Source organism: Anoplophora glabripennis, unplaced genomic scaffold, assembly GCF_000390285.2.
Source record: "Anoplophora glabripennis isolate ALB-LARVAE unplaced genomic scaffold, Agla_2.0 scaffold537, whole genome shotgun sequence".
Classification (NCBI taxonomy): Eukaryota; Metazoa; Arthropoda; class Insecta; order Coleoptera; family Cerambycidae; genus Anoplophora; species Anoplophora glabripennis.
This window is the reverse complement of record NW_019416615.1, coordinates 30,396-56,852: the sequence shown is the minus strand read 5'-3', so window position 1 is coordinate 56,852 and position 26,457 is coordinate 30,396. Positions and strand designations below refer to the sequence as shown.

Sequence of the window (26,457 nt, the reverse complement as noted above, 5' to 3'; positions counted from 1 at the left end):
TAGTAGCGACTAATGAAATTTTGGAGATCTTTAGGAGATAATTTCTATGTTCACAAAAAGAACATTCATTAGAAAAAAATTTCAAACATTATCGAAATAAAAATTTTAAGGGTTGCCGATCCTGAGATCTCGAAAAGGATTGCGTTTATTTGTGTAAAATTTTTTTTTTCATATTCCATCATAGATACAAATAGCCATTTTCTTTTCATTTTTGACAAAATTAAATTTCTATTGGTGTTATACCTATTTAAATTTTAATTTGATATCAATATTCTATTTTTCAAACTTCATAATTCTGTAACTTTACAAAAAATAAACATTTTTAGAAAAATAAACAGAATACTTACTACTGTTTATATTGATCATTTGGTTACGATAAAAAATATTTTGTGAATATACACGCAACCCTTTTTGAGATATCAGGGTCGGCAACCCCTAATTTAATTTTCTTCTGAAATTTTTTCACTATGAAAATTATCTTTGTCTTGTGATTCTAGCCAAAATACAAGCACTTGAATTTTCATTAGCCACCACTGCCTTTTTATATATGTACTGTGTCTGTCCATTCAAATCAAATATCAAAATTAAACCGAATTAAACTGTCAACTGTCATGTATCGCGCTGTTGTCAGAATTTATAATAAAGCACTAAATATAAATAAGTAGTTACAGTTTAGAGAATAGTGTTTGGTTATGTTGTCAAAGAGGATCTAAAACTTTTGAAAATTTATCTGTAATTTTGTTGATCAACTTGATCAAACTGAGACAATTGTTATAAATAGCTGTACAGATATTTGAAAGGCAGAGTATGGCACATTTTAAACTAAACACTTCTAAAATATTAAAATAATGTTGACGTAATAATAAGAATATTAATGTATCAAAACGTCTTGAAAATTGTCATGGAGTATGCAGAATCCCAATGAAATTTTATCTTTCTAGCTAAGTTCTATCTAGGGCTAGAGTATTTATGTAGATGTTCATAGCGAACTTGCCTTATAATCCGAAATCAGAGCAGCTGATTGGCTGAATTAAAAAACCGCCATCTTTTTTTTAAATTCAACCAATCAGCTGCTCTACTTTCAGATTACAACATAATAATCATGACTGAAAGAATGCGCCTTATGTGATCAAATATTCCATTCAAATTAGAGATAAATATTTTGTTGTGTATTTTTAGGTTATGTGTCAAAAAATAATGAGAATCGGCCGACAGTTTTTCATTTTTCAGGTGGTTATTTTATGTTTTCTTTCTATTTAAGCGACTTGTCTAACATATAAAGTTACCGTCAATGGCAATATAACAAATCGACTTGTGTCGAAGGTAATCCTAACCTTCCATCCTTCCGCTAGTTACGCATTGCAGCTATTATTTCCATTTTTTTCAGACATTTATTGCCTATTACGTACGTAATTATTCTATCTCCCTGTTTATTTCCTTATTGAGCACCATCAGTTTGAATGATATTTGATTTCTATGTGTTGTAATGCACGTAGGTAGACAGGTAATCACAGGCATATTATAATAAAGGCATTCAGTGGCCAAGAAAGAGCCGAGAATTATTAAGTTAGAAACTTTAGACTGTTTTGTTAAAAACAAAACTTGTTTGTTGCTTTTCCTAAGACCTTAGTCTAATTGAACCGTACCTATTCTGCGATCATTTCTAATTTTCGTGTAAATACATCCATCAAGTCGATTCTTTCTCGGAAATCAGATAAATATTTGCCATACACGTCTAAAAAAATTGCGATGTTACGTCAAGACCCAACTAATTATGCTAATGATGACGTCCATCCGCAATTTATATTCACTGTTCGAATTTTGCTCATGTCACACGCTCAAGTCAAGGCCGATTTTCATTAAAGTGACATTAATTGTCTGTAATTTAAGACGGTTCTTCAGGATAATTGGTTTTTGAATAATGGACAAGCAGTACTGGCAGGACTTCACCATTATATCGTTTTAATTAATAATATTTGCGACAAAACACGTATAAAAAATGATATTTTCGCGTATAAACCAACAACCAATACTGTTGATAAATGGTCCATCGAACTTTTACGTCATAGCACAAATATATGCACACGCGACATGTAATTCTATTATGTATTTTTTCGTTATGCTAATAAGCCATTATTTCAAACCAAGAGATGGTCATTTCCTGTTCTGATATCCGAAGAGAGAAAGTGACTTACGAGGGTTGTTTGATAATGACTTTAAAAACATATAGTACTAATTTTATTTCTATTGGCAACTTTTCCCCACTCGTTACACAGTATACTATTTTCTACTGTAGAAGTTTTTGTTTTCATGCAATAAACAACTTTATTGAACTATATTTACTAGAAAAAGTGGATCTTCATTGCACTAGTGACTGTAAGGTATTGAAACAAGTAGGTATCTGCCAACGTCCTGTACGTCACTAATTTTCAAATTTGTCAATTCGAAGCATCGACAAGCACCAAAAACCCCAATTCACTAGTATAGTTCACTGTATACCTAACAACATGTAAAAGGTAAAGAGATATTATAGACCAGGCGGATCTGTTTTGAGGTGGATGTGAGAGGGGGCAAGCAAATTTGTTCTGGATTACCTTCAGTATAACTCACATAATAAAAGTGTAGATCCCTAGATCTGGGCGAGGTCCGGAACATTTACAAAATTGCAAAAATGTTTTAAAAAATTTTGAAAATATCTATTCTATCTGAGTTTTTTACTTATATCTTGAAACCTATGCAATTAGGAAGAATATTGAAGAGGAAAAAAAAGTTTTAGAATTGAATTTTGCACAATATACCGTAAGTTAAAAATGTTTAAATTTATTACCGATGTTGCAAAATAGCAATAATTGATGAAAAAAGGCAAAATAATCAAGTTTTTTGGATATTTTAGGTTGCACTAATAATGGAGGTTCGAACAATTTTTTTCAAAAAATTGTTTTGGGAAAACTATCGAACCGATTTTAATGAAATTTGGTTTGTTGTTGTATTATACTCCAAAGGTTTTTTACCAAAATTAGAATGCCCTCGGAGCAAAATATTTTTAAAAAATTATCCAAAAAAACTTGAATATTTTGCCTTTTTTTTCATCAATTATTGCTATTTTAACTAACTTCCGTACGTCCCTCGTAGGACCGCTTCAGATGCACTTCCTCGCAGTGAAACGTAACCTGCTACACGTTTGACCCGAGGCTACCAAGTGAAAACGAAAGCCCGAGTTCAACAGCCAAAGAAAGCGATGAAAGTGACGGACGACGACCGATTTTGTTCAACGACTATTATGTTCCTTTGTTATTTCATTACGGCGCGTTATGTAAGTCTCGCGATAATTTATTCAACTGTTATTCAACAATTATAAAATACAATAAATAGTCGTAACATTTTAATTGTTATAACGACCTAGTATGCTCTTGGGAGATTTCCAATCGAATTTGTTTTCGTGTTGTTTTTGTCACCACGTTACGTAATCGGCAACTTTTTTCAATGAAATTTTCCTGTCCTTAAGATGTATTCGCGTTCTCTCAGTTTTTATAGTAAAAAAAGTCTATAATTTTTTTTTAAATAGGATCAGTGTTCTAATTGATAAAAAATTGCCAAAACTGTACTGTAATTTAATTAAAACGGCCAAACAGACTTTGACAGATGTTTCAATTGTTACCAACAAATAAATATCGGAGCCTACTTTGTAAGTGGGTTATGTTTTTCATTGTCTTCAGTTCATATTAGCTGGGAAGTAAATTAATTCTCGTTTTCCTCTAAAGCAAATAGTTTTAACGTCTTCAGTACCTATATATTTTATTTTTAAAGAATTTTTACATCAAAATATATACCACTGACGAGATTCCTAATTACACCAGGAAAATTAGCGAAAATAAAAGAGAAACTCGAAAAGAGTCCTATCCGCGAAGTTATTGTAAAATTGTATAATGGATAATACAAGACATCTCTCATCTCGTGAGTCAAAAAATTTTATTAGCTATTATTTAAGTGAGGAAAACAGTTTTTTCACTTTGCAGGGAAAACTATCAGTTTTAGCGAAAAGTGACTCACAGACAGCTTGTAGGGAATAAAATTATCTACAAAATGAGACTTGTTAAATTAAAATCGGTTAATAAACAAAAAATGTATTGCAAAAAAACAAGAAAAGTTTTTAATTTATTTATAACTATCGCATTTATTGTCAAAATTTTATAAAACCTATGACAAGTTGAGGGTTTTGTGATACTTTAAAAGTGTGCCAAAAGTGGGCGCTGTAGGTGCAATAGTTTTCGCACAATTCAGTTTGTTTATAACGGACGCTCCAAAAGTTATGAGCTTTAAGCCTCTGTACAGGCGTTAATTTTCAACCAAACACGATTCTGAAAGCTTCATTGTAATCTTAAAGACGTAATTAAGCGACCTATTAAAAAATATTATTGGTTTTTTCACATTAACATTCTCAAATTGTGCATTAAAAATCCGTGTGTTTTTCGCTTATAAACAATTTGAATAAAATTGTTGCTATTTATGCTACCTCACCGAAAATAACAATGGGCATATTTACGAATTCGTAGAATAACCCTGAACCCCAGGCATCTTTTATACTGAATTTTTTTTAATTTACAAAAATGTCAAAAATTATTGTTAAACGAAATATTAATTAAAATTTAAATTTCGGAATTATTTTACTATTATTAAATAAATAAATGAAGCTATCGTTCATTTAAAGTTATTTTTTTTTAAAATGTTCAAGAATTGTAATTTTATCGACCGTATTATTTTTATTAATATTTTTTAATTTTGAGAATTTTGCAATAAATTCAAATGCTTTTTTCTTTTTTAATTTTTTTAACAAAAAATAATTGAAAATAATTTGTGAATTTTTACTTTAATTTTACATTTAAATCGTAATTAAATAACTAACAAAATATTGAAAAAATAAGTTTTCTTTGGCCTAATATGAACAAAAATAACTTTTTATATGAACGATAGCTTCATTTATTTATTTAATAATAGTAAAATAATTCCGAAATTGAAATTTTTATTAATATTTCGTTTAACAATAATTTTTGTGACATTTTTGTAAATTAAAAAAAAAAATAAGTATAAGATGCATTTTTTCTGGTGTTCAAGCACATATCTGGTTCAGGGCTATTCTACGAATTCGTAAATATCGTCGAGCTACCCCAGTTTAAAAAAAAAAGAAGTTTCTACGATGAATAGAAGCCGAGATATTCATTTTGGTAAAAAAAAACTTCATAGTATAATAAAATAACACCAAATTTCATTAAAATCGATTCCATAGTTTTCGCAAAATAAATTTTATGAAAAAAGTTTGAAAAAAACTTTCCAATTTTCAAAATGTTGCACAGCCTCAAATAAAGCATCTAGATACTTGAACAAAATTTTCGCAGAAAACACCGCCCAATCTTTCAAATGGTTTTTGAAAAATTTAAATCAGTTGGTTAGGACGTCCAAAGTAAATTTTTAAAGTTAATACTCTTTATTTTTAAACAATTAGTTTACATTTATCAATTTGCAATTTAGTTTTTTTTCAAAAATTATAATTTTAAAGTACAAGTGCAATAAAATATCTACTAATATTTTTTTCTCGTTCAAATTCTAATTTGACTGGGGTATTATTGCAGTAGGCAATTGAATGTGAAATTATGTCAAAAAAATTAAATTCTACGAAACGACAGGAAATTATTTGTAGGGACTAGTAATTGCACTTAATAATTTCAATTTATTTTGATTACATCACCTTTTAATTTTTTTCGTTTCGAAATAATTAGTGTAAAAGAAAAATTGTACCTACCTGCTAATTACAGCTCTTTTTTTCATTTTACGCTTTACTTAAAGATCAAAGTAAAATTGAAGCGATATAAAAAGGGAAAACCAATAAAACTGCGTTATTATATTTCCGTGTTTTCCCATGTTTTTATTAAATTTTCTAAGTATTAACATAGCTGATGAAAATAGAGAAGTAGTACATATTTACATAGTTTTACTTAATTGAATTTTTTTTAATTCACAATAATTAAACGAAAATTAAAATAACTCAAAATTTAATTGTGTATTTACATACCAATTTAAACATCTTGTGGGATATGTGTTACAAAGTTGTAAAAAAATAACCGTGACCGACTTAACTCTCGAATAATATATTCGTGGTCAACACAAGGATGCAAGCAAAAATGTATAATTTGTATTTTTAATCGATATCACTAGAAATAAATACTATATTAACACTGTTATTATTATTATAATAGTATTTTTTTGCCTGTTTATTCATTATTTCCAATATGATACCTTGTTATGGAGATTTCGTTTGGCAATACTTGATAATTTTAGGCAAGTTTGATATTAACATCTAGAAGCTCTCGTTATATCTCTTTTGTCTTTTGATTTGTCGTAATTAGAAAAGGATAAAACACATCCAAAGCATCTGCCTATTATAAATAATTAAAAACAAAACTAAAACTTTCCAAAAAGTTCCTAAACTGCACTTCCGCTGCTCCTGCTCTCCTGCCAATCCTCCTCTGTTGATTTCCCCCCACTCCGCCAGGGGGAACAGTCAGGCTAGATGCTCGCTCAAGTCACGGTACTCGCGGTTACGACGGTTACTTTCGCTTTTCCTACAGTTAGCGATTGTCGGTGATTCACTGCTACCTTGATCGTCTTAGAATCACGTCGCCTGTTCTACTCAGTAGTAAAACATGTGACAATCCCCAACGACGACTCGATTAATCAATACGTTATCCACCCGCACGGACGATAATACGGGATCGAAATAATAGCGTGATAATCCGTAAGGTTATATACGTTCTAGTAACCGCAGTGAAACGTAGTGTGTCGCGGACAGTGAGTTTGTTCTGTTAGATAACGAGAAATTGCACTGAAAGGTGAGTTAGATACTTCTCCGATACAATAGTTTGCTGGAATTTTTGTTTGTTGACTCGGATTGTTGTGCAACATAACCTAACTTTTACCTGACAGATGGCAAGGGGTTTCCTACGCTGTACTTGCAGTGACAATTTGATTAAAACAGTTTGATCCGTAGTGTTACGCTTTATGATTAATGACTTTGACGTAAATAAAAACAAAGCACAAGTTGTTTATTCCGTAAAATAATTGTAATTGAAAAAAATAGTCGTAAATTATAGTGCTTACATCAATGAACAACATTGTCAGTTACACCTAACTTGAACTAACAAATGCATTATTTTTATTTGTGGCTAATTAAATAATTAAAGTTCAACTTTGGAAACGTGTGGGTACAAAAATCATTTTTTACAGCATTATCCTTTGACATTGCATGTTAGTATTTGTATTTACAAGTAAAGTTCTGAATTTGTCCTGGGGCGGAATAAATTGTTATTAGAAAACAAGTTACAGAACATGCTACTGATAAATACCAAATTAACAACATTTAGTTAGTAATAATCAAATACGACCCACTGTTTGTGTTGTACATTGTACAGCGTTTTTTTTTATCTATTTCTCATGGTCATAGTTTTATTTTCTCCCTTTCACCAGTTTCAATGAAGCGTAATAATTTCGACACAGCTGCTTTTTGTTAACAATTTACATTGTTTTTTTTTGTCTTTGGTAGGGTATTCAACTTTGGAGGAAAAAAAATAAATAAACAATTATCTTTTTAGAATACACGTCAAATAAATCTTCATAATAATGTTCATGTTAAAATATAGAGCTATTATTAAGAGTTTATTGCTATATTTCTTTAAAATTTCCTACGTTTAAATGTTCAATTAGCTGCATTTAGATGGTCTATTTGTTAGTTACCGTATTTATCTACTTAACGTTAATTTGGAATATTTCACAAATCCGCGTATAAAATTTCCGCCACGTGTGCACTTTCGTTGCACAAAAAATGTGTTTAACTAGAAACATTGATTAAATACGGTTGAAGGTTCTTAAAAGAAAAATACCGTCCTCGAAAATAACAAATAGCAAACGCCGTCCGCGAAAGTAACAAATTAATTTTGACTGTGGCTGTATTACTTCTCATAAGGTTGCATTTACCGATTTATTGTTACTTTATGTAAATTTGTTGGCAATATATCAGGCAATAAAGCAATTTCGATTCGATCTGATAGTTGAAAATGTGTTTGCCTTGCTGTTGCTAAAATTATTTTCGTTTATCAAGAACGAGGCGATAAAAGATTCCGCTGTTGCAAGAACAAAGGTATTTCCATACCGTACGGTTAAAAATTGATGCGATCGGGTTTGGACTGGTTCTTAATATAGCCGTGGAGGCTACAGTTGTATTGAAAAAAAATAGAGAAGGAATTTTTTTAAACATGCGTCGCCCGTTGGATAATGAATCACCTGCGGTTTAAAATTGTTGTTAGTCATATTAACGCTATCAAGAAAACAAATGTGTGGCACATGAATCACGGTGCTGCAGTTATAAAACTCTGGAAGTGATAAGTTTTAACCAAAAAACATTGTAACAAACTTGGGGGATGAAATGTTTGTATGCTAGCCATGAAAAAATCGAGTTTTTTTTTTTATTAAAGACATTGCTGAAATTCAAAACGCATTTTCCTGACAATTTTGAGCAATGTTGATAATGTTTCGTGAGAAAAAGTAGTAGTTTGTTAAAAATATTCGTTATTAAACAATATTCAAGGAATTATCAATGTAGATTATTAAATTAAATGTTTGATAAAGATAAGAGTTTTTGGAAGTGTAAAAATTCTTAAGAGTTACGTAAAGCTATCGTAAATTTCCTGTCAACTACATTTTTATTCTGTGTAATATTTGGAATCTATACATAAAAAAGTAAAAATGTAAATTATTGAATACTGTATCACGCCTGTGTAACATGATACTAAATTCATAATGTAAACACTATATCTTTCTTTGTTCTGGAAGTTTTCACTTGTTTTTCGGAGTACACAAAGGACATAAGACTACATTACTACACACTATCAGAATCACCTGAAGAAAATTATAGGTACCAAGGTCAAATAAACCATTTTTTACGTTGCATTTTGAAAACTTAAAATGGATATAACTTTTTAAATTCAAATGAAACACCCTGTGTTTTTTGCACCATATTATAGGAAGTCGAATTCTCTATTCATCGATATAGGCCTTGAAAGTCAAATATCGGTACTGTCATTCAGTATTCTACAATAGTCCTGGGGACGAAGAGAAGAAATAGGGTAAAACATCCCAATACTTTCGGATAGATCCGGTTTTTATAAAAATTTGGAATCAAGCTTATTTTACCCTGTAGAAAAAAAGTTATACATGCTTTAAATGCGCTTCTTATTTTTAGAGGATGAAAACCACCTCTTCTGCTAAAAAACTAAATAAATATAAAAATAGATGTTATATAGACTAAATCGTGTCTTAATATATAGAATAAATATTGTTTTATATTGTAGGTTATAATTTATGTTGTTTTTATAAAGTTTCAACCCTTAAAAACCACCCTTAATGATAAAAATATAAAATTAATAGTTTCTTTGACCTTAAAATATTTTTATAGCGCAATATTATAGATAGAAATCTATTCAATGGTTTATGGCATTATAAATTATTTATTACAATATTTCAACCCTTCAAAAACTACCCCTAATAAAAAAAACATTAAAAAAAATAGTTTTTAACAGTTTGAAATGATTTGATAGTACAAACAGGATAAATTAAATTGTTTTACCTGTTTATATTACAATTTATTATTTATCGCATTGTTTTAACCCTTAAAAAAAAATGACAAAATATAATAATTCAATAAACAATGCAAAATAAAAAAATTTTTTCGTAATAACTCGCGATTTACTTTAATTTATGCAATATTCAAAATAATTATTTCTCCATATTTTTTCGTGCAGAAAGTCGTAATTTCAAATTTTAAAAAATATATATTATTATTTTATTATGTATGTATTATGAATGCTCCAAAGTTGTGGACAACCAAAATATTGATATGATCCGAAAATTGAAGCGGTAAGGTACCACTGTTTTAACGATAACTTACTTAATTTTAAAGTTAAGCTATTAAGACGATCCAAAAACGATTTTATGAAAAATTTCGGCAGCTAACAGTACTTTAAAATTGAATATTTTTTAACGCGGCATTTTTGAGATTTTTGAGGTTAAAAGGTTTGACAAACATGACCTTCGTCCATATATTTTTTTATAAATATATGCCTTCGTCGGCAACTGCAAACTTCTAGCAGCGACATCTCTGTTTAATTTTTATCTACACAAATAAAAAAAATGAAAATATTCTGTGAAAAAAAAAATCTAAATCTAAACTCTAAAATATTTTTCGTATCTTTTTTATTTTTGAAGTTATTTTCAAAAATATGTTATTTTTTTGGAATTAAAAAAAAAATTAATCAAAACGTAATATTTTCAAAAATATGTATTCTAAACCGATTAAACCTGTATACTATATTGTTAACACATAAAAAATGTAAATTGTAGAAGGATTACCTTTAATTTTAAATAATCATGAAAAATTCATCAGATTTTTTACTGATTTTTTTCCGAAAAAGCTAATCAACAGTTTTATTTTGATCATAACTGTTAATTTTTATGCTAATGAGTTAGTCAAGTTCATTTTAAAGAATTTTTAAAATACTTTAAAAAATATTCTGTGCATTTTTCTTGAAAAAATTTTTTTTAGATATTATATGTTAAATGCTTCCAATTTAGTTTCTGGTGGACATGGAATTATCATTGCATCTACATAAATGAAAAAAAAACAATCTTTTTCTATAAGCTTAATTTTTTTCGTGATGTTTTGTTTCATTGAATATATATTTTCCGAGTTATTCGAGAAAAACTACTGGAAAAACGTCTTTTTTAATAAAAAATGTACATTTTCAATCACCAATAACTCAGAAAATATTGATCGAAAAATGTTCTTAAGATACTTTTTGCTTAAAATTGATTGCTTTATCGATTCCTGGGGTTATTTTAAATATGTTATTTTTCACAATTCAAAAAGCAGTCAACTTTGTAAATACTTGCGACTTTTTCGGTACATATCATTTTGTCTCTTGAAAAAAGCACGTAACTTTGAATATTTGCTCATATCAATCCCCTTCTTTATAACCAACGTTGATCGCAACATTGAATATTGTGACCAAAGCGTTGACGGCTTCATTTTATTTGCTAAGTTTGAAAAATTAACCATCAATAGCTTGGACGAGCTTCCCTCACCACCACGCCGGACATTTTACTTAGCAAGTACCTTCTCTTTAAAGGGCTCGTGAGTCGTTAATTTTCCACATTTTTCAATGCAATTCACGGGAAATCGTAGTTTACGTCTTAAACTTTATTCTGCGAAAAATCCAAGTCTTAATGTTTATAAACAATTGCGCTACGATTTAAAAAAAAATCTTATCTTGGCTCCTGTTGGTCGTACTTTTTGTTTTTAAATTTGTATTTTTTGCCAACTATCCATTGCATCTATTTTCGGTGAGGTAGCATAAATAGCAACAATTTTATTCAAATTGTTTATAAGCGAAAAACGCACGGTTTTTTAATTCACAATTTGAGAATGTTAATGTCAAAAAAACGGTGATATTTTTTAATAGGTCGCTTAATTACGTCTTTAAGATTACAATGACGCTTTCAGAATCATTTTTGGTTGGAAATTTACGCCTGTACAGAGGCTTAAAGTTCATAACTTTTGGAGCTTCCGTTATAAACAAATTGAATTGTGCGAAAACTATTGCACCTACAGCGCCCACTTGGCACACTTTTAAAGTATGACAAAACCCTCAACTTGTCATAGGTTTTATAAAATTTTAACAATAAATGTGATAGTTATAAACAAATTAAAAAATGGACACTTTTCTTGTTTTTTTGCAATAACTTTTATGTTTATTAACCGATTTTAATTTAACTAGTCTTATTTTGTAGATAATTTTACTCCCTACAAGCTGTCTGAGAGTCACTTTTCGCTAAAATTGATGGTTTTCCCTGCAAAGTGAAAAAACTGTTTTCCTCACTTATTTGTTTAAATAGAAAAGTTGGCTAATAAAATTTTTTGACTCACGAGACGAGAGATGTCTTGTATTATGTTCCTTTAGACTTAGACAATTTTACAATAATCTCGCGGATAGGACTTTTTTCGAGTAAAAATTTTATTTGCTTGGCCTAATAAGGAATTTTCTAAACGTTTGCATGTGTCAAAATTTTTATAAAATTTCGATTATCTCGAAAACGATTAAACCTAGGTACAGGGAAGCTTTAACATTTTTTACACTTATTTCTAATTTATCTGGTCAATAATGCAATAATATACAGGGTGTTCCATTTAGAACGATTGGCTCGGTTATTTACGTTTAGTTTTCGGATTAATATAAAAAAATTTTAGAAAATTGGGCCACCCTGAACATTTTGGATAAGCTAATAATGTGTGTTGTATAAATAATGACGAAACGTATTAATTTTTACACAACATCAACAAGGCAATGCTACATTTAACCTTTGAAACACATCGGAATCGAGGAGAATCATGAAAAAAAAAAAAACAACCTGATTAAAATTTAAAAATTTGGAAACTACGATTATGAACGTTGTGAAAACGACATTTGTCAACGTTTCGACACTAAAATGTTGACAAATCGTGATTTTCTCTATGCAAGATAATTATACGCTTGAAAGATATTATGAACATGTAAACAGTTACGTGACGAACATAAATTTCTCTTCACATATAAAAATATAAAAATTTGACAAACAAAATGTCGCTTAATTAAGTAATAATATGTTCATGGTCAAAGCGAGAGAAAAATACTTTGCGAGACAGCCATAAGTAATTAAAAAATGCTTCTACACGTAGATGTAATGTTTTTTTCCTGTAAATGTTCATAAATACACTGATTTGTTATTTTAATTATAAGACACTGCGGGTTATTTAGCAATAACTGCCATATAAATTATTTTATATTGTAATAGTTTTCATTTTCAATTTTTGTAAGCAACTCTAATAATTATGAAACCAATAATTAAGTATTTGCTTAATCTATAAGGATATTAAAAACACATTATCCTTTAATTTATGATAACGTATATTTTAATAATTTTAAATGTTATGAAATAAAAGAATTCCGTATCCTATCAGAAATAAATTCCTCCGAATGCACGGTTTTCATTAGCATTAAATCGGAATTAGTTTGACGTAGATGTGAAGTATACCTTTCGATATTTATGCGACATTTTGTATTTTTTGCACATCGTTATTATTAAATATGTAAATCGTTTCTACAAATACGACGTTTTGTTTGGCTTTGACCTATACTGTACAGACAGAATACAAATAATACACTCTTAGCTGCGTTGCATTTAAATGACTTTAGGTGACAATTTGCAGAGTTAAAGGAGATTCGGGTGCTATGGAAAAATGCATACAATTTTGTATTATTTACTGAGATATATTTTTTGCAATGTGAAATAAAAAATTTGAAAAATGCTCGTGTCGGGAATTAAAAAACCTACGGAATGTGTTACATTAATACGTTTTTAGTTATAGTGACCGTTTCTTATTACTTTAATTGTGATTAATAAGGTGGTTACATTTTGGATACTTTTTCTGCAGATTAGTTACTTTTTTTATTTTTTATTTTAAGAAATCTGTTCCGAGCCCTGAAACAGTAAAAAGCTAATTTATGTTTTTTTTTAGAAAATTGACGACTAAATTAGAAATATTCACGAAATGACTAATGTTAAGCAGGATTTTTACAGTTCGACCCAGAAGAAACCTGTGAAGTTTTATCTCGATCTAGCAAACCGTTTCTTTGTTACACACAATCAAACTTTTGAAAAAAATTCAAGTCACGTTTTTTGAGCTTCAACACTTCATAAACATGATATTAAGGAGGTATAATATCGGGTTTACTCAAATGCACAGATGTACTTGAAATTTATATAGCGTATTACCCAGTGCTCCCTCTGTGTGTCGTATTTTTTGAAATTTTGTTTCAATCTAGATTTTGAGATATTGTTGTTGAAAGTTGTTGATTTTAACATAGGTTTATATGGCGAAGATGGACGGTGCGGCTCTTTTTTTGCCCATAACTGAGAAAAAAAAATGTAGACATTGTGAAACAAAACTTTTCCATAGATAGTACACAGTATTATCTTATTTTTGATGTAAAACTAATGTAAGTTTTGAACATAGTACAGCTGTATTAATTAGAAACAGAAACCAATAATTACATTTCTGCCTGACTCGGGGATTAATGTGGCAACGTTGCAATCAGCTGACAGCAAGGAGGGAATGCATTTGAAAGAGTTGATAAAAACGAAATTGATTTCAAACATATACATTTTTCCTAAATCCCATGTACATTGTTTTGTTATTAACAATAAATTATCCACAACAGATGATTTTTTGTAATATTTTTAAAAAACTAGATTCATTAAAAAAGACTAGGAAGCTGTGATATATTTATTGAAATAAAAAATACAGTTGATAAATCCTTTTAATATATTTAATGGTTTATAGAAACTTCGTAATCATTACCGAGCAATATTTAGGGTTACATAAAGATTTCTGTACTTGATTAATCTAATTAGTAATACTTGAGATAAAAGCATTTGTACGGAATAACAAAGGAACATAAATATTTATCAGCAAACTTTAAATCTAAAAAATTAGTTATAGCTGCAAAACTTTTGTTACATTACTAAAATAGAGATTAAAAACACGAACAGTAAGTAATAATGTAATTTCTATCACAGAACCTTCAAAATTGCATCCAACATTTTCTTCGACTTGGACGAGAGATGGGCGCGAGTGTCATTTTATTTCTTTAGAACTAAATTAACATAATTCTCGTTGTTTTACCAGTTCACATGATTTACGGATTTTAAATAAAGGATACACATCTTCGTGAGGATAATACGATATATTTGCTATATATAATAATTATATTGTACATAGTTTACACACAATACATTTTTGAACGCATACGCATCTTTACCCGAATTTGATGCGCGATATCTCTCCGATGTCCGAGGTCTGTAGGTTCGCAGTGTGTACAAATGCTAGTCAATTATTAGCGCTGTTGCCACATCTACATAGTCTTTATGCGTTCATTAAATATAATTTAAAACTACTTAAATATGATATTTTTATGTTGTTAATTAGTCAATATGTATGCCATGTGCATATGAGTAGATTTATTTGCTATATAGATAATGTTTATCGCAAATAATTTCAATAGAATTTATTTTTTTCAAATTGGCAGCGGGCTTTAGCCCCATAAGAAAAGCATAGGACCCCCCTTGCGCTCCTCACTTCCCTCGGACCCGGATATACTTCCTTAAAATGGAAAAAAAATTTGAGGTTTTCTCAAATTTTTACAGTAAATAACGTTTAAATTGATGATTTCACTTCCACTGCGTTTAAAATAATTGCTTGTTTTTCTTCGAGTTTGTTTACGTCCGACGTTATCATATCGACCTTCAAAGCTCTATTACTCTTAAATGGAGAGTACCAATCTTACCAACATTATCTTATTTGGTACTTGTCGATTGGGGTTTCGGTCGGGATAACCCTTCCGATATCGTCTTCTTACAATACCGTCGTGACCAAAGCAACTCTTTCTTGATACATATTTTTTCACAGGATCATACAGAAACTTGAAAATAAAAACAAAAATAATAGTTCGGCACAGGATCGTATTCTGCTTAATTTTAAACTGTTCATGGTCAGAATATCATTTTATTCGTTATTAATTTTTAACAGTGTGTACATTTACTAAGATATTTCTTAGTTGCAATCGTGCGAATGATAATGAATTTAATTTTTTTGTTAATAAACGGTTAGTTTTACAGTAAAAAAATGAGAGATGTAAAAGTTTTAAAATAAACCAGGGTATTTGGTACGTATTTTTGAATATTCAGTTTTTGCCAGACAAGAAAGTTGTAGCAAGAAATAACTTGGGGGATGCTTATTTTAACCCTCTCCAAGAGGCAGAAATTTTCAAAAAATTGTTGAAAAGTTGCACATGCATTAGTAGACTATATGTGTAAAATTGAACTTTTTTTTGTTTTCAAATTTTACTAAGGTAACTTATGCAAAGCGTGTTTTTTTTTTAGCTGTATGTTCACCATTTGTGCTACTTCTTTTGAGAACACCCTGTATACAATCATAGATATCTAATGTCAAAGTACAATCTTTATCAAATATTTGTATATCATCCTCTTTTAAAAATCTTCAAATCAGATCTGAGTAATTATGTAGTTTTAAAAATTTCCACTTGAATCACGCTCGTTGTAAGTGCAACTGAAGTTATATTTACAAAAGTGTTAAATATAAATTTTTTACCGTGTAAATCCTGTACATATTTAAAATAGATTTCGCTGGAAGATCATTAAAATTCTAAAAGTTTTCTTAAAAATTATCATCAAACGAAGTTATATAAAGGGCGTCCAAATTTGACCTTCCGAGATGAACTCGTCATATTTAATTTTGTTGATGTTGCATTTCACTAACAATAAGTGTTTTATCGAATTCTGACGTAAAATTTACTAATCGGTGAAACATACCTGGGTTTTCAGATTTTTCTGAACAGATGTCGTATTTAAATAGTACCCTTTGTTTTACTTGTTTGGCTTCGGGATTTATGGATTCCTGGATTAATTATTTAATCTTCAAATTTTGTGGTTTATGGATTTCGGGTGGTTTGGCCGCTCCCCTTGATGTCGAGCAAATTTTGACGCGAAATTTTCAATTTTAATCACAGAGCGTCGCGAAGATACCAAATTCTGGGTGTTCTGTTCGAGATGCAGCTATTCGATGGTCTTTCGAAGGCAATCCGATGACTTCTGACACGCGAGATAACTACCATTTTAGTATAGTTTGTATTAGGCGTTGATTATAGTACTAAAAAAATATACGACTTTAAAAAATTTAAAATAATGTAATATTTACTACACCGAGTTTTGATAAACATTTGAATTCCTTGTAAAGGATGTTTTATGTAAAACTGTACGGGAAATTTTATGTCAAATAATCAAATTTATGGCTTGACGTTCTTTGTTCGCTACTTAATATTTAACTCTCGGTATAGAGTTACAAAGTACCTATATACTTAAAAAAAAATGTATGATAAAATCAATATGACAGCGTGTTATAAATATGTATTTGAAAGTTCAATTGGATCTCGTTGAACTTTAATCGGTGATAATGTACGTGTGTTATTGTTAAATATTATAATGATAGGGAAGTAATTTGTAAATTAATGTGTAATTGTATATTGGCGCCACGTTAAATACGACGTTATATTCGTTAATTTAAATTTTAAATTTGGAATTTATTCATTATTACGTATTACAACAATTTAGTCGAATATTTGAAAAAACACGTTTAAAAGATTTGACGTTATAAGATTTCTAACGACGTGTCTGTAATTTATTAATCAGAGGTTCGTACTACCGCTCGAATCGTTCTTTGACGAATTTTAATGATCGCTTTTGTTGTAACTTTTGGTTTGAGTGTTTGGTGTAGTTGATTTTAAAATTTTCTAGTGCTAAAGTGGGGTAGTTGATCTTGGTTTATGCCGTTTTTATATAAAAAAAATAAATACGTAAACCGCCATACTGACATGAATACATGGTTCACTAATGTAAAAAATTAATAGTCCAGGATCGTGATGCGGTTTTTTGAATTCGATTCATTAGAGCGTCCAGAAAGTTTGTGACCCTATGTGATCAATGTGAAATGAAAATTGCACCGGTGCATAAGAAAAATGCATTCTTAAAATTGCATCTCGAAGAGTTAAAATATGAAAAATTTATAACTCGGAAAATATTGACGGAAATGAGTTCAATTTTGCTACTCGGGGGTTTTTGGGGTCGCTGAACACGAATATCACGACGGCAACAGTCTCCGAGATACCTAGTGCCCAGAGTGGCCGGTCCACGTCATCTCCTGGAGTGTTGTGGAAATTCGTTATTAGCTCGGGGTTTTTGGGACCGCTCAACACGAATATCACAACGGTAATGGTCTCCGAGGAAATTCTTTTGACCTTTTAATCTTTTGCATTAGTGTATATTAATTAAACTTAAAAGCGACACCGTTCATGGAAATAACAAATCCATACATATGTTAACCCACTGTTAAAACTTAGTTAAGAGTACGTCTTAGCAATTTTTCTTTATAATTTAAATACTGCCGTGAAATTTTTTGTCGAGAAAATGTTCAAATCGTTTTAAATAAAAACTTCGAGACATGAATCGTTTGAAAATGTGGCACCTGGTGATTTTCAATAAATAAAACAAAGCATGCAAATTATAGAAATACCTTGCCTGTATGTGTATATATAGTAGACTTTCTTCGGTTTCATCTCAACTCTATATTTTCTGCCGGCGTTTTCTCTCTGACGCAAATATATATCTACTAAATCATATCCTTTCATTTTATTATAAAACATGATTTACATGAACGCAGAAATCGATTTATATTTTTCAGTTACGCGCAAAGAGACACAAAAAGAATTGCTGGGAGAAAGGAAAAACGATCACAATCGAGATAATTGCAGTCAGTTGTGCGATGACAATATACATATATTTATCAACTGCGAATATCGCAGCAACTTTTGTTGATAAATCAGTACCGTTTATCAAGGGAAGCGTGAGGTCTTTTCTAATGGAAAGTTAGAGTAAAAGTTTGTTCTCATATCTGTTTATTGAATATATTTTTAAATATTTAAAAAATTGTTGAGACATTTGTTAATTACCAAATAGTATCGCTAGCACCTGCTAAGTTTCCGCGGTTTTTGTAACTTATTGGGTAACTTCACTTTATGGGAATATAATTTTGGGCGGATGAGATATTCAAGGTCGTCACAACCGATTTAAATGTTAAGTTAAGCTTCTAGAGCGCATTTTTTTCATAGTTTCGAAACAGAACGCCAATTTATAAACTATTAGAGTTAAAGAAACTGGACTTTCTAAATTATTTCATCATTTATTTACATGATATTTTTTATTTCATGTGTACATAAACGACTGACGACCTTTTTCAGGTATAAAATTATGTAATTACTATATTTATCTAAACATACAATTATGTAAGTGGTCAACAATTTCGGTTACAAATTGGATCTTTGTGAAACAGACTGTTAAATTGTCGGTTAATTAAAAAAAATAATTGGGAAATCTTGTTTATAATTATATTGTTATTTTGATACATGTTTTTGAAGCAACAAATTTGTTTTTATATATATATAGATATGCGTTTAACAGAAAAATGGATTTGCAACATAAAGTTTAATAATATCAGCTTGATAAGTAATTTCGCAGCTGCAGTCATCTTTTGTGACGACAAATTGTTTTGGACCGGTCTTAGGGACTGTTTCGATATAGTTTGTTTTAAATTATTATTCAATTCGTTTTTTAAGTTTTACTCGAAAATCAGGCTTTTTAGAAAAACATAAGAGAGTACTTACTAATTTGTAGAGAAAAAAAAAAGAAAAATTGTAGAGCAGTGGTGTACTATTTTATTTATAAAAATGTGCTACCGATTCTGTAACTAACTAGATTTTAGACAATGTTTACATAAATATGTGTGCCCAATTTCAAATTATTTCACTTGCTTAGTTTTTAAATTATTTAAAAAAATTGAACAAGTTTTTTTAAGATTAACACCCTGTACCTTTTTGACAAAGCGTTCTAGACAAAAACGTTATATGAAAGACCCCATTAAAATTCACCAAAGAATACGAAGTTTGTGAATCACTCTGTATAGTCCAACTAAATTACATATAGAGAAAAAAAATTGTTACTTGGACTTATATAAGTGGAAAAGTCAAAGGGTCTTATAATAAACATAATGAAAATAAATGCGTGAGCTGGGGTCGTGGAGGGTTGATTTGGGGGGTTGGAAAAGGGTGGGGAATGGTATTATTGCGATTTTCGGCGAAAGTTGACGTCAAAAAAGGAATCCAATGCAAAAATCTCAACTTTTGTAGAGGTCACTTTTTAACATAACCTCAAAATTTCCGTGAAAATGCGAAAAATCGTTTTTTCTTTTGTTTTTCGTTTTTTATTTTTATTTTCCGCAAAAATAATTTAATTTTGACGAAACTTGGTGAAAGTATACCTTTCTGTCTTACATAACCACAATTTTTTTTAGATAAAAAAATAAATAAATTTCCAAGATAGGTATTCATTTTAAACAAAAATTTTGCTTAGAAAAATCGTCGTGCAGAGTTCTGTTGGTGCTCATTATTTTTGTTTTGACATATACTTTTTGGTAAAATAATAAAAAATTTGTAATTGTTATAATTTATTTAAATTTATTATAAAATTGAAAAACTGATTACAGCATTCAATTGTATAGAAAAAAATACAACAGAAATTGTGTTTCATTGTTTGACCGGAACGTTATTTCGGATAATGTTGTGTTCAATAACTGAAAAATTCATTGTTGCAAAAGTAATTTTTTGATTTTTTTTGCATTATCGACATGTTTTTGAATTGTGATAGTAAATTTTTTTATTTTGGCAAAAAGTGTGTCAAAACGAAAAAAATAACCACCGACAGAACTCTGCACGATGATTTTTCTAAGTAGATTTTTTTTTATTTGAAAAAAGTGTTTCGCACCGAAAAAAATGAATATTTCGGAAGCTTCTTAATTTTTTTATCTAAAAAAAAATTGTGGTTATTTAAGACACAGAAAGGTATCCTAGTTTCACCAAGTTTCGTCAAAATTAAATTGGTTTTGCGGAAATGAAAAATAAAAAGCGAAAAACAAAAGAAAAAACGATATTTCGTATTTTTTTCGGAAATTTTGAGGTTATGTTTAAAAGTGACCTCTACAAATGTTGTAGATTTTTGCGTGATTTACAACTTTTGTAATGGATACTCTTTTTCTGAGGTCAACTTTCGCCGATAATCGCAATAATACCATTGTTCACCACTTTTCAACCCCCCAAATCACGCATTTATTTTTTTACGTTTATTGTAAGATTTGTGAGCCCCTTTACCATTTGCACTTATAAAATTCCATAACAATTTTTTTCCCACAATGAGTTATTTCGATCGGTCCAATAAGCAGATTATAAAATCTGACAGTATTACCACTAAAACATTTGTCTATGATTCTTTAACCTTTTTAAATAATATCAAACTTTACTGTTGTTTGATTAATTAAATAAGGAAATTGATAATTTGCTTTAAAATTTTATTATATTTATTTGAAACCGTTTCTGACTGCATTTTAACGATTATAAATAGTGACGTCACCAATAAAACTGTTGCTTATATTTTACAGTAAATTTCAAGGACGTTCAAACTTTCACCCAGTGTAAATTTGGAGTAAAATTCAGATCGTAAATAATTATCTAATAACAGTTAATAATAAAGTGGAATATTTTTTAAGTAGGTTAATATTGTTATATAATTTTTAGAACTACTTAGTACACAGTTCTAGTGATCTAGTGATAAGAATCATTTCGTCGATTTACTAATTTGGGTTTAGTTTGTTTCACAGGCTATCTTTAGCAGCAAGAACTGGCTTTAGATTTAATCGTTTTGTGTTAATTATATTATATCAGAATCTAAATTGCTCTTATATTAGAAGTTATAACTTCAACACAATAGGATCGTTTAGCATCTTTTAGTGTGGTCCTTTGTAGATAATAAATGATATAATTACTAGAAAGTTATTAAAATATGCGATGTCATACTTCTTATAGCATTGACAACTCTGTTTACAAATAACAAAGGAAAAATAAAAGCTGCTGTTGGCGCCGCTCAAGATTTGCCAGACGCTAATTTGCCCCGTAAATCTTTTGTTTTCATGCTTAAATTTGCAGAACAAACAAGCAAGCTATTGTTTAACAGCACAGTTTTTGTATGAGAATTTCTATTTGATTTATTGTTGAAAAGTTGACTAACGTGCTGTTCACGGTTGGGTAACACTTCGTGACCGACGAAAGCTTTGTCGTAAAATGAATATCCGGAGTGACATTTTAATAAAGGACATTTTTGCAATAGCGTTTCCCATCTTTACGGTTGCCCTAGGTTTTCTCCTCGAGCTAATGAGGGTTACATGGTTTGTTAGTGGTGCATATAATTGTATCTACAGGACATTTCCATGTCTCCAGTAAAGAAGCAAAACGTTCGTAATATTTTTTACAGATATTAATGTTTTGAAAGCAAATATTTAAGTATATCCACACTTCTTGCTTTCGAAGGATAACCGCCTCAAAGTTGAAATGTTGTAAAGTGTAGCATTAAGCGTATAATTCTAGTAATAAAGTTAAGGAAGTACTAATTGACGTTTATTTAAATACAGTGTTACACTTGCCCACAGCTGTTTCAGGTATGTTCCATTATTTATAGGATTTGAGGTTATTTCAGAATTAGTTTTAATTGCCTAAACATATTAAATGTCGAAGTTATGTCGAAAAAAATAGGTTATGAAATATGTGCATAAATAAAATTGGAATATTCTTTACACCGATAGAAATAGCTCTTATTTATTTTCTTTATTTTTCATTTGGGCGATATAGCTTGTTTATTACTAGGAAACGGAATAGGAAAACGTTAGGATGATTATGCCCTTAGGCGACTTGTCGCAACTTGTCTCCTGTGGGCATAATCATCCCTGTATCTCCTTAAATAACTATTTCGTTCTCGAACTATTATCATTATCACAGATTATTAATATGAAATTTATTTAAATCACCTCCATAGAGAAGCTTTCAGGTGTATATTTGATTATTTTTACTCTTCAGCGTAAATATTTTTATATATGTAAACAACAAACTAATGAACGACTATATAAACAATATTTTTACGTCTTTTTTGTAACTGCTTTAGAGAAAGTAAAAATTCCAGATGATTTTTAATATAGCGAACAACAATCTAAAAAAGGCTTATTCACCGCCTTAGTACAACATTTACTTTTTGAAGACTTAAAAAGATCTGAAACAAGGTTCATAAAATTAATTGATCATATTAACAACATTCAGAATTATGATTTGGTTTCCCTATGAATCAAGCAAAAAATCGTCAACTGTTGTTTATTTTCACTATAACAAGAATAAATGTAAAATCGACTTCTAATAATAATTGTCTTATACATATTTATTAGTAATAAAACAAGTCCAATTCATTTACATCATTAGAATAATTAGTAGGATTTTTAACAAAGGAATTTTTATACTTTCTCATGCAAATATCACTTATTTGGATATTTTGCACTAATTGATATAATTAGTACATCATCTGAGAAGCATTTTTAATTTTTTATCTTATCTTTGTAATGAAATGTAACTTTTTGTAGGTATCTCGGCAGCAAATTTTATTTTGGCAGGGATTTTAAATTGGTCGTCTTCGTTGAAACTTTATAAACCTGATAAAATAGACATCTGTATCTTTTTGCCTGATCCCATCTTAAGAGGGCTCTATAGGAAACATGCAACCAGCAATACATTTTTATAGATTTTATTACACAGTTTGTCTAAGTATTCGAATCTGCTTTTGTTCTTAGAAATCATTTTACGCATTTGCGCTGGGTGATTAATTTTTTTGTCCGTATAGCCTGTTACAATTATTTTAAAGTCCGTAAAGGAGACTTTCCCAATTTACGCCGCTGTTACTGTTATGCGCTACTTATCGACATGAACGCAGTGTACGCGATATAGCACATTAGAAAATATTTATGATTTGCATATTGCCTCTTGGAGCACGGAATCCGAATTATAACAAATATATTTGGCGGACAAACGACGATGTTCCGAAATATCCAGTGATCTCGAAATTCTAGGGTTGTAAATAAATATGGTTTCTGCCAGTGATTCGTGTAGTAGGCAAAAAATTGTAGTTTTTTTCCAAACAATATTAAAACGTTTTGCCCGAGACCTTTTATTGTTTTTAGTAATTAGTAATTAATTATTTTTTTAGCCCTCACCAAAAATTTTAATTATTTGATAGAGTAAAACGAAATGGAGCTTCTTGAAGTATAGAAAATTTGAAGGAAATTCAGGGAAGACCTTCAATTAATTGCATCATTAGCATAATTCTCACTATATTATCTGTAATTCCGATGAAGGTGTAATAGCCCAGTTACTGTAGCTGAAAATATAGTAATACCTCCGAATTTTTTATAACTGCATCGATTTTTCTCAAAATTTAGAATTTGGTTCATCTTACCCCCCCCCCACTTCAAAACTTATATATGCGCTAGGTGTGCTTTTTGTTCTTAAGGGGTGAAAACCACCCCTTAAGAATTTAAGCATTTTATGTAATCAAATCTTTTTTATTTGTGCAGTATGAATAATTTCATGTGCTATCTAACATGAAACTTAATGTATCCGAAATTTTCAACCTAGAAAAACCTTTAAAAACTTAAATTTTTTTTTTTCAACTTGAAACGTTTCAATCATGCATTTTTATCAAATTAAAATTGATTTCTTGATTAAAAAATCTTTTTTATCGATTGCAACTTTTCAACCCTTGAAAAATACCCCTTCTTTCGAAAATAAAATGAAAAACTATTATTGAAAGAGTAGAAACATTTTAAATGTGCATTCATAATGCATAAACATTTATTCCCTTATTATAATATAGTAGTTATAACTTATAATATAGTATAGTACTGGTTTATTCGAATATACACATACTAAATACGTATATATACAAAAGAGATCTAAATGCTTCAAAATACTTGTTTGACCCAAATTTTCCTAAAATTATCACCTATACACGTGTTAGGTAATTTTTAATTTTTTTCAAAATTTTGAAAAATTAACATTTTCAAAAGATTTTTTTTCGAAATCATGCTTTGTAAGCGAGCCAAAGACCCAGAACATATTAGAACATCAATGAAGAAATCTATGAATGGATTGAACTTAATTTTAATTCTGTCGCCAAAGGCACTGATTTGTTTATTAATTTGTTCTTAAAAAAAAATTAGACTATCATGTGATTTCGTTAATTTTGATTCTAAAGACTTAAAACAGCTCATTTTTAAAGGCTTTTCAAAGTACTTTTAAAAAGGTTCAAATAGTTTTTTCCTAATATTTATGGTTTTGGCGTTATTTAACGTTAACTGGTTCCAATTTAGTTTTTAGCTAACATATAATAATGTTTAAAATCCATAACTCGGTTTATATTGCAATTAGAGAAAAACAAAATAATGCTGTTAGATTTGTTTTTTTATTACCTTTCGATTTGTTCATTACAACTTCGTTAAATCCAATGGTTTCAAAGTTATTTGCAAAAAACTGTCCGAAAACAAGCACTTTTCCAATAAAAAATCAACATTTTCAATGATGAATTACTCGGAAAGTATTGGATTATCCGAAAAAGTTTATATAACATTTTTTACTTAAAATTGACTCCTCTATCGATTCCTGTGGTTATTTTGGGCGTAAAAATTTCCACCCCCAGGGCAAAAGCACACTTCGGCACTATATAGGTAAGTTTTGTTCCAGGTAATACAGAAAAAATTTGCTTGTCCCCCTCTCACATCCACCTCAAAACAGAGTGGTCTAGAAAGTTTTCCCATTTTTTCTCAAAAATTTCATTATGCAAAGGCATACAAATTTTGTATCGTGGCAAAGAGAATAAAAAAATCAATGAAAACGTGCAAAAAATTAATATAAACCCATTTAAAAAAAAATATCGATGATATCACCACTCAGCTACAGTGTGACGAAAAAAAAAGTTGTTTGTCGGTATAAAGAAAATAACATCCCATTTAAAAACTAACGGAGTTAAGCTCGGGGCTTTTATAATCAAACAGATTATATGTAAAGAGACTATGTGAATTTCCACAATTTTTATCAGTCTGCATTAAATAACTTCAAAGATGTTTGAAAAAATGTATTATTTTTATAAAATCGTTTCAACTACTACTGTTTCACATGAAGAAAAATAATTATAAGTCATCATTTAGTTGAAATTACAATTAAAATTCCCTAGAAATTTTTTTTACAAAGTAATAATTTTTTACTTTTATTGAAGAGTTAATTATTTTATTTTCCACTCATCAATATAAGTAACTACTTTTTTTTATAGTCTAGAGGTCAATTAAGATCATCCAATGGTACCATTAATGGTACTATTAATGATTAATTAAAACATTATATCTCATAAGAGTTTTTTCCTTGACATATGCTAATACAACTTAATGAGGTACCTATATCAGGGTCCGAGGGAAGTGAGGAGCGCAGGGGGGGTCCTATGTTTTTCTTATGGGAGTAAAACCCGCTGCCAATTTGAAAAAATTAAATTCTATCGAAATTATTGACTAATTAACAACATAAAAATATCATGTTTAAGTAGTTTTAAATTATATTTAATGAACGCATAAAGATTATGTAGATGTGGCAACAGCGCTAATAATTGACTAGCAGTTGTACACACTGCGAACCTACAGACCTCGGACATCGGAGATATTGCGCGTCAAATTCGGGTAAAGATGCGTACGCGTTCAAAAATGTATTGTGTGTAAACTAT

At 29.6% G+C, this 26,457-nt stretch overlaps 1 protein-coding gene across 1 annotated transcript in view; it reads left to right on the top strand.

The window, feature by feature from the left end:
- Window positions 1-6,569: 6,569 nt before the first annotated feature.
- LOC108911664 (ATP-binding cassette sub-family D member 2) overlaps window positions 6,570-26,457 on the top strand; it is a 35,914-nt gene continuing 16,026 nt past the window's right edge. Inside the window, exon 1 of the mRNA XM_018716651.2 lies at window positions 6,570-6,884. The gene's annotated coding sequence lies outside the window, so the exon portion shown is untranslated. The remainder of the gene's footprint in view (window positions 6,885-26,457) is intronic.